This window comes from Taudactylus pleione, unplaced genomic scaffold, assembly GCF_031769625.1.
Source record: "Taudactylus pleione unplaced genomic scaffold, aTauple2 ptg000967l, whole genome shotgun sequence".
Classification (NCBI taxonomy): domain Eukaryota; kingdom Metazoa; phylum Chordata; class Amphibia; order Anura; family Myobatrachidae; genus Taudactylus; species Taudactylus pleione.
Window position 1 is genome coordinate 12,022,501 of NW_028285368.1, and position 7,500 is coordinate 12,030,000.

Below are 7,500 nucleotides of genomic sequence, written 5' to 3' on the forward strand. Positions count from 1 at the left end.
ATTCATTGATAAGTTGAAAAAATTAAATGTAAAATGTAATAGAAAAGAATGTTATGGCACTATAAAATTACCTACAGCACCTGGTATTCCCAGGTGGTCTCCTGTCCAAGTACTAACCAGGCCCAACACTGCATAGCTTCCAAGATCAAACGAGATTGGGCATGTCCAGTGTGGTTTGGCTGTAGGTGCTCAAAAGCATTAACTTTTGACCTCTATTACTTCTTAACTCAAGTAAATTCATTGATAAGTTGAAAAAATTAAATGTAAAATGTAATAGAATAGACTGTTATGGCAGTATAAAATTACCTACAGCACCTGGGATTCCTAGGTGGTCTCCCATCCAAGTACTAACCAGGCCCAACACTGCATAGCTTCCAAGATCAGACGATACTGGGCATGTCCAGTGTGCTTTGGCTGTAGCTGCCCAAAACCATTAATTTTAGACCTCTATTACTTCTTAACTCAAGTAAATTCATTGATAAGTTGAAAAAATTAAATGTAAAATGTAATAAAAAAGAATGTTTTGGCTGTATAAAATGACCTACAGCACCTGGTATTCCCAGGTGGTCTCCCACCCAAGTAGTAACCAGGCCCAACACCGCATAGCTTCCAAGATCAGACGAGATTGGGCATGTCCAGTGTGGTTTGGCTGTAGGTGCTCAAAAACATTAACTTTAGACCTCTATTACTTCTTAACTCAAGTAAATCCATTGATAAGTTGAAAAAATTAAATGTAAAATGTAATAGAAAAGAATGTTATGGCTGCATAAAATTACCTACAGCACCTGGTATTTCCAGGTGGTCTCCCATCCAAGTACTAACCAGGCTCAACACTGCATAGCTTCCAAGATCAGACAAGATTGGGCATGTCCAGTGAGGATTGGCTGTAGGTGCACAAAAACATTAACTTTAGACCTCTATTACTTCTTAACTCAAGTAAATTCATTGATAAGTTGAAAAAATTAAATGTAAAATGTAATAGAAAAGAATGTTATGGCACTATAAAATTACCTACAGCACCTGGTATTCCCAGGTGGTCTCCTGTCCAAGTACTAACCAGGCCCAACACTGCATAGCTTCCAAGATCAAACGAGATTGGGCATGTCCAGTGTGGTTTGGCTGTAGGTGCTCAAAAGCATTAACTTTTGACCTCTATTACTTCTTAACTCAAGTAAATTCATTGATAAGTTGAAAAAATTAAATGTAAAATGTAATAGAATAGACTGTTATGGCAGTATAAAATTACCTACAGCACCTGGGATTCCTAGGTGGTCTCCCATCCAAGTACTAACCAGGCCCAACACTGCATAGCTTCCAAGATCAGACGATACTGGGCATGTCCAGTGTGCTTTGGCTGTAGCTGCCCAAAACCATTAATTTTAGACCTCTATTACTTCTTAACTCAAGTAAATTCATTGATAAGTTGAAAAAATTAAATGTAAAATGTAATAAAAAAGAATGTTTTGGCTGTATAAAATGACCTACAGCACCTGGTATTCCCAGGTGGTCTCCCACCCAAGTAGTAACCAGGCCCAACACCGCATAGCTTCCAAGATCAGACGAGATTGGGCATGTCCAGTGTGGTTTGGCTGTAGGTGCTCAAAAACATTAACTTTAGACCTCTATTACTTCTTAACTCAAGTAAATTCATTGATAAGTTGAAAAAATTAAATGTAAAATGTAATAGAAAAGAATGTTATGGCTGCATAAAATTACCTACAGCACCTGGTATTTCCAGGTGGTCTCCCATCCAAGTACTAACCAGGCTCAACACTGCATAGCTTCCAAGATCAGACAAGATTGGGCATGTCCAGTGTGGTTGGGCTGTAGATGCTCAAAAACATTAACTTTAGACCTCTTTTACTTCTTAACTCAAGTAAATTCAATGATAAGTTGAAAAACTAAAAGTAAAATGTAATATAAAAGAATGTTATGGCAGTATAAAATTACCTACAGCACCTGGGATTCCTAGGTGGTCTCCCATCCAAGTACTAACCAGGCCCAACACTGCATAGCTTCCAAGATCAGACGAGATTGGGCACGTCCAGTGTGGTTTGGCTGTAGGTGCTCAAAAACATTAACTTTAGACCTCTTTTACTTCTTAACTCAAGTAAATTCAATGATAAGTTGAAAAATGAAATGTAAAATGTAATAGAAAAGAATGTTTTGGCAGTATAAAATTATCTACAGCTCCTGGTATTCCCAGGTGGTCTCCCATCCAAGTACTAACCAGGCCCAACACTGCATAGCTTCCAAGATCAGACGAGATTGGGCATGTCCAGTGTGGTTTGGCTGTAGGTGCTCAAACACATTAACTTTAGACCTCTATTACTTCTTAACTCAAGTAAATTCATTGATAAGTTGAAAAAATTAAATGTAAAATGTAATAGAAAAGAATGTTATGGCAGTATAAAATTACCTACAGCACCAGGTATTCCCAGGTGGTCCCCCATCCAAGTACTAACCAGGCACAACACTGCATAGCTTCCAAGTTCAGACGAGATTGGGCATGTCCAGTGTGGTTTGGCTGTAGTTGCTCAAAAACATTAACTTTAGACCTCTTTTACTTCTTAACTCAAGTAAATTCAATGATTAGTTGAAAAATGAAATGTAAAATGTAAAAGAAAAGAATGTAATGGCAGTATAAAATTACCTACAGCACCTGGTATTCCCAGGAGGTCTCCCATCCAAGTACTAATCAGGCCCAACACTGCATAGCTTCCAAGATCAAACAAGATTGGGCATGTCCAGTGTGGTTTGGCAGTAGGTGCTCAAAAACATTAACTTTAGACCTCTTTTACTTCTTAACTCAAGTAAATTCATTGATAAGTTGAAAAAATTAAATGTAAAATGTAATAGAAAAGAATGTTTTGGCTGTATAAAATTTCCTACAGCAACTGGTATTCTCAGGTGGTCTCCCATCCAAGTACAAACCAGGCCCAACACAGCAAAGCTTACAAGATCAGACGAGATTGGGCATGTCCAGTGTGGTTTGGCTGTAGGTGCTCAAAAGCATTAAATTTAGACCTCTATTACTTCTTAACTCAAGTAAATTCATTGATAAGTTGAAAAAATTAAATGTAAAATGTAATAGAAAAGAATGTTATGGCAGTATAAAATTACCTACAGCACTTGGTATTCCCAGGTGGTCTCCCATCCAAGTACTAACCAGGCCCAACACTGCATAGCTTCCAAGATCAGACGAGATTGGGCATGTCCAGTGTGGTTTGACTGTAGGTGCTCAAAAACATTAACTTTAGACCTCTTTTACTTCTTAACTCAAGTAAATTCATTGATAAGTTGAAAAAATGTAATGTAAAATGTAATAGAAAATAATGTTATGGCTATATAAAATTACCTACAGCACCTGGTATTCCCAGGTGGTCTCTCGTCCAAGTACTAACCAGGCCCAACACTGCATAGCTTCCAAGATCAGACGAGATTGGGCATGTCCAGTGTGGTTTGGCTGTAGGTGCTCAAAAGCATTAACTTTAGACCTCTATTACTTCTTAACTCAAGTAAATTCATTGATAAGTTGAAAAAATTAAATGTAAAATGTAGTAGAATAGACTGTTATGGCAGTATAAAATTACCTACAGCACCTGGGATTCCTAGGTGGTCTCCCATCCAAGTACTAACCAGGCCCACCACTGCATAGCTTCCAAGATCAGACGAGATTGGGCATGTCCAGTATGGTTTGGCTGTAGGTGCTCAAAAACATTAACTTTATACCTCTTTTACTTCTTAACTCAAGTAAATTCAATGATAAGTTGAAAAATGAAATGTAAAATGTAATAGAAAAGAATGTTATGACTATATAAAATTACCTACAGCACCTGGTATTCCCAGGAGGTCTCCCATCCAAGTACTAACCAGGCCCAACACTGCATAGCTTCCAAGATCAAACGAGATTGGGCATGTCCAGTGTGGTTTGGCTGTAGGTGCTCAAAAGCATTAACTTAAGACCTCTATTACTTCTTAACTCATGTAAATTCATTGAAAAGTTGAAAAAATTAAATGTAAAATGTAATAGAAAAGACTGTTATGGCAGTATAAAATTACCTACAGCACATGGGATTCCTAGGTGGTCTCCCATCCAAGTACTAACCAGGCCCACCACTGCATAGCTTCCAAGAACAGACGACATTGGGCATGTCCAGTGTGCTTTGGCTGTAGGTGCTCAAAAACATTAACTTTAGACCTCTTTTACTTCTTAACTCAAGTAAATTCATTGATAAGTTGAAAAAATTAAATGTAAATTGTAATAGAAAAGAATGTTTTGGCTGTATAAAATTACCTACAGCACCTGGTATTCCCAGGTGGTCTCCCACCCAAGTAGTAACCAGGCCCAACACGGCATAGCTTCCAAGATCAGACGAGATTGGGTATGTCCAGTGTGGTTTGGCTGTAGGTGCTCAAAAACATTAACTTTAGACCTCTATTACTTCTTAACTCAAGTAAATTCATTGATAAGTTGAAAAAATTAAATGTAAAATGTAATAGAAAAGAATGTTATGGCAGTATAAAATTACCTACTGCACCTGGTATTCCCAGGGGGTATCCCATCCAAGTACTTACCAGGCCCAACACTGTATAGCTTCCAAGATCAGATGAGATTGGGCATGTCCAGTGAGGATTGGCTGTAGGTGCACAAAAACATTAACTTTAGACCTCTATTACTTCTTAACTCAAGTAAATTCATTGATAAGTTGAAAAAATTAAATGTAAAATGTAATAGAAAAGAATGTTATGGCACTATAAAATTACCTACAGCACCTGGTATTCCCAGGTGGTCTCCTGTCCAAGTACTAACCAGGCCCAACACTGCATAGCTTCCAAGATCAAACCAGATTGGGCATGTCCAGTGTGGTTTGGCTGTAGGTGCTCAAAAGCATTAACTTTTGACCTCTATTACTTCTTAACTCAAGTAAATTCATTGATAAGTTGAAAAAATTAAATGTAAAATGTAATAGAATAGACTGTTATGGCAGTATAAAATTACCTACAGCACCTGGGATTCCTAGGTGGTCTCCCATCCAAGTACTAACCAGGCCCAACACTGCATAGCTTCCAAGATCAGACGATACTGGGCATGTCCAGTGTGCTTTGGCTGTAGCTGCCCAAAACCATTAATTTTAGACCTCTATTACTTCTTAACTCAAGTAAATTCATTGATAAGTTGAAAAAATTAAATGTAAAATGTAATAAAAAAGAATGTTTTGGCTGTATAAAATGACCTACAGCACCTGGTATTCCCAGGTGGTCTCCCACCCAAGTAGTAACCAGGCCCAACACCGCATAGCTTCCAAGATCAGACGAGATTGGGCATGTCCAGTGTGGTTTGGCTGTAGGTGCTCAAAAACATTAACTTTAGACCTCTATTACTTCTTAACTCAAGTAAATTCATTGATAAGTTGAAAAAATTAAATGTAAAATGTAATAGAAAAGAATGTTATGGCTGCATAAAATTACCTACAGCACCTGGTATTTCCAGGTGGTCTCCCATCCAAGTACTAACCAGGCTCAACACTGCATAGCTTCCAAGATCAGACAAGATTGGGCATGTCCAGTGTGGTTGGGCTGTAGATGCTCAAAAACATTAACTTTAGACCTCTTTTACTTCTTAACTCAAGTAAATTCAATGATAAGTTGAAAAACTAAAAGTAAAATGTAATATAAAAGAATGTTATGGCAGTATAAAATTACCTACAGCACCTGGGATTCCTAGGTGGTCTCCCATCCAAGTACTAACCAGGCCCAACACTGCATAGCTTCCAAGATCAGACGAGATTGGGCACGTCCAGTGTGGTTTGGCTGTAGGTGCTCAAAAACATTAACTTTAGACCTCTTTTACTTCTTAACTCAAGTAAATTCAATGATAAGTTGAAAAATGAAATGTAAAATGTAATAGAAAAGAATGTTTTGGCAGTATAAAATTATCTACAGCTCCTGGTATTCCCAGGTGGTCTCCCATCCAAGTACTAACCAGGCCCAACACTGCATAGCTTCCAAGATCAGACGAGATTGGGCATGTCCAGTGTGGTTTGGCTGTAGGTGCTCAAACACATTAACTTTAGACCTCTATTACTTCTTAACTCAAGTAAATTCATTGATAAGTTGAAAAAATTAAATGTAAAATGTAATAGAAAAGAATGTTATGGCAGTATAAAATTACCTACAGCACCAGGTATTCCCAGGTGGTCCCCCATCCAAGTACTAACCAGGCACAACACTGCATAGCTTCCAAGTTCAGACGAGATTGGGCATGTCCAGTGTGGTTTGGCTGTAGTTGCTCAAAAACATTAACTTTAGACCTCTTTTACTTCTTAACTCAAGTAAATTCAATGATTAGTTGAAAAATGAAATGTAAAATGTAAAAGAAAAGAATGTAATGGCAGTATAAAATTACCTACAGCACCTGGTATTCCCAGGAGGTCTCCCATCCAAGTACTAATCAGGCCCAACACTGCATAGCTTCCAAGATCAAACAAGATTGGGCATGTCCAGTGTGGTTTGGCAGTAGGTGCTCAAAAACATTAACTTTAGACCTCTTTTACTTCTTAACTCAAGTAAATTCATTGATAAGTTGAAAAAATTAAATGTAAAATGTAATAGAAAAGAATGTTTTGGCTGTATAAAATTTCCTACAGCAACTGGTATTCTCAGGTGGTCTCCCATCCAAGTACAAACCAGGCCCAACACAGCAAAGCTTACAAGATCAGACGAGATTGGGCATGTCCAGTGTGGTTTGGCTGTAGGTGCTCAAAAGCATTAAATTTAGACCTCTATTACTTCTTAACTCAAGTAAATTCATTGATAAGTTGAAAAAATTAAATGTAAAATGTAATAGAAAAGAATGTTATGGCAGTATAAAATTACCTACAGCACTTGGTATTCCCAGGTGGTCTCCCATCCAAGTACTAACCAGGCCCAACACTGCATAGCTTCCAAGATCAGACGAGATTGGGCATGTCCAGTGTGGTTTGACTGTAGGTGCTCAAAAACATTAACTTTAGACCTCTTTTACTTCTTAACTCAAGTAAATTCATTGATAAGTTGAAAAAATGTAATGTAAAATGTAATAGAAAATAATGTTATGGCTATATAAAATTACCTACAGCACCTGGTATTCCCAGGTGGTCTCTCGTCCAAGTACTAACCAGGCCCAACACTGCATAGCTTCCAAGATCAGACGAGATTGGGCATGTCCAGTGTGGTTTGGCTGTAGGTGCTCAAAAGCATTAACTTTAGACCTCTATTACTTCTTAACTCAAGTAAATTCATTGATAAGTTGAAAAAATTAAATGTAAAATGTAGTAGAATAGACTGTTATGGCAGTATAAAATTACCTACAGCACCTGGGATTCCTAGGTGGTCTCCCATCCAAGTACTAACCAGGCCCACCACTGCATAGCTTCCAAGATCAGACGAGATTGGGCATGTCCAGTATGGTTTGGCTGTAGGTGCTCAAAAACATTAACTTTATACCTCTTTTACTTC

The 7,500-nt window shown here is 37.9% G+C and overlaps 1 non-coding gene and 30 pseudogenes across 1 annotated transcript; all 31 read right to left on the reverse strand.

Moving 5' to 3' along the window:
* Nucleotides 1-68: 68 nt before the first annotated feature.
* Nucleotides 69-187, reverse strand: LOC148468229 (5S ribosomal RNA; annotated as a pseudogene).
* A 116-nt stretch (nucleotides 188-303) lies between these two features.
* On the reverse strand, nucleotides 304-422 carry LOC148468230 (5S ribosomal RNA; annotated as a pseudogene).
* A 116-nt stretch (nucleotides 423-538) lies between these two features.
* LOC148468231 (5S ribosomal RNA) lies at nucleotides 539-657 on the reverse strand (annotated as a pseudogene).
* A 116-nt stretch (nucleotides 658-773) lies between these two features.
* Nucleotides 774-892, reverse strand: LOC148468232 (5S ribosomal RNA; annotated as a pseudogene).
* Nucleotides 893-1,008: 116 nt separating this feature from the next.
* Nucleotides 1,009-1,127, reverse strand: LOC148468233 (5S ribosomal RNA; annotated as a pseudogene).
* A 116-nt stretch (nucleotides 1,128-1,243) lies between these two features.
* On the reverse strand, nucleotides 1,244-1,362 carry LOC148468234 (5S ribosomal RNA; annotated as a pseudogene).
* A 116-nt stretch (nucleotides 1,363-1,478) lies between these two features.
* On the reverse strand, nucleotides 1,479-1,597 carry LOC148468235 (5S ribosomal RNA; annotated as a pseudogene).
* A 116-nt stretch (nucleotides 1,598-1,713) lies between these two features.
* LOC148468236 (5S ribosomal RNA) lies at nucleotides 1,714-1,832 on the reverse strand (annotated as a pseudogene).
* A 115-nt stretch (nucleotides 1,833-1,947) lies between these two features.
* LOC148468237 (5S ribosomal RNA) lies at nucleotides 1,948-2,066 on the reverse strand (annotated as a pseudogene).
* Nucleotides 2,067-2,181: 115 nt separating this feature from the next.
* On the reverse strand, nucleotides 2,182-2,300 carry LOC148468238 (5S ribosomal RNA; annotated as a pseudogene).
* Nucleotides 2,301-2,416: 116 nt separating this feature from the next.
* LOC148468239 (5S ribosomal RNA) lies at nucleotides 2,417-2,535 on the reverse strand (annotated as a pseudogene).
* A 115-nt stretch (nucleotides 2,536-2,650) lies between these two features.
* Nucleotides 2,651-2,769, reverse strand: LOC148468240 (5S ribosomal RNA; annotated as a pseudogene).
* A 116-nt stretch (nucleotides 2,770-2,885) lies between these two features.
* LOC148468241 (5S ribosomal RNA) lies at nucleotides 2,886-3,004 on the reverse strand (annotated as a pseudogene).
* A 116-nt stretch (nucleotides 3,005-3,120) lies between these two features.
* LOC148468242 (5S ribosomal RNA) lies at nucleotides 3,121-3,239 on the reverse strand (annotated as a pseudogene).
* Nucleotides 3,240-3,355: 116 nt separating this feature from the next.
* LOC148468243 (5S ribosomal RNA) lies at nucleotides 3,356-3,474 on the reverse strand (annotated as a pseudogene).
* A 116-nt stretch (nucleotides 3,475-3,590) lies between these two features.
* On the reverse strand, nucleotides 3,591-3,709 carry LOC148468244 (5S ribosomal RNA; annotated as a pseudogene).
* A 115-nt stretch (nucleotides 3,710-3,824) lies between these two features.
* Nucleotides 3,825-3,943, reverse strand: LOC148468245 (5S ribosomal RNA). The gene has a single exon (XR_015873751.1). It is a non-coding gene; the product is annotated as a 5S ribosomal RNA (ribosomal RNA).
* A 351-nt stretch (nucleotides 3,944-4,294) lies between these two features.
* Nucleotides 4,295-4,413, reverse strand: LOC148468246 (5S ribosomal RNA; annotated as a pseudogene).
* A 116-nt stretch (nucleotides 4,414-4,529) lies between these two features.
* On the reverse strand, nucleotides 4,530-4,648 carry LOC148468247 (5S ribosomal RNA; annotated as a pseudogene).
* Nucleotides 4,649-4,764: 116 nt separating this feature from the next.
* On the reverse strand, nucleotides 4,765-4,883 carry LOC148468248 (5S ribosomal RNA; annotated as a pseudogene).
* A 116-nt stretch (nucleotides 4,884-4,999) lies between these two features.
* LOC148468249 (5S ribosomal RNA) lies at nucleotides 5,000-5,118 on the reverse strand (annotated as a pseudogene).
* A 116-nt stretch (nucleotides 5,119-5,234) lies between these two features.
* Nucleotides 5,235-5,353, reverse strand: LOC148468250 (5S ribosomal RNA; annotated as a pseudogene).
* Nucleotides 5,354-5,469: 116 nt separating this feature from the next.
* Nucleotides 5,470-5,588, reverse strand: LOC148468251 (5S ribosomal RNA; annotated as a pseudogene).
* Nucleotides 5,589-5,703: 115 nt separating this feature from the next.
* LOC148468252 (5S ribosomal RNA) lies at nucleotides 5,704-5,822 on the reverse strand (annotated as a pseudogene).
* A 115-nt stretch (nucleotides 5,823-5,937) lies between these two features.
* Nucleotides 5,938-6,056, reverse strand: LOC148468253 (5S ribosomal RNA; annotated as a pseudogene).
* A 116-nt stretch (nucleotides 6,057-6,172) lies between these two features.
* LOC148468254 (5S ribosomal RNA) lies at nucleotides 6,173-6,291 on the reverse strand (annotated as a pseudogene).
* Nucleotides 6,292-6,406: 115 nt separating this feature from the next.
* Nucleotides 6,407-6,525, reverse strand: LOC148468255 (5S ribosomal RNA; annotated as a pseudogene).
* Nucleotides 6,526-6,641: 116 nt separating this feature from the next.
* LOC148468256 (5S ribosomal RNA) lies at nucleotides 6,642-6,760 on the reverse strand (annotated as a pseudogene).
* Nucleotides 6,761-6,876: 116 nt separating this feature from the next.
* On the reverse strand, nucleotides 6,877-6,995 carry LOC148468257 (5S ribosomal RNA; annotated as a pseudogene).
* Nucleotides 6,996-7,111: 116 nt separating this feature from the next.
* LOC148468258 (5S ribosomal RNA) lies at nucleotides 7,112-7,230 on the reverse strand (annotated as a pseudogene).
* A 116-nt stretch (nucleotides 7,231-7,346) lies between these two features.
* Nucleotides 7,347-7,465, reverse strand: LOC148468259 (5S ribosomal RNA; annotated as a pseudogene).
* Nucleotides 7,466-7,500: the final 35 nt, after the last annotated feature.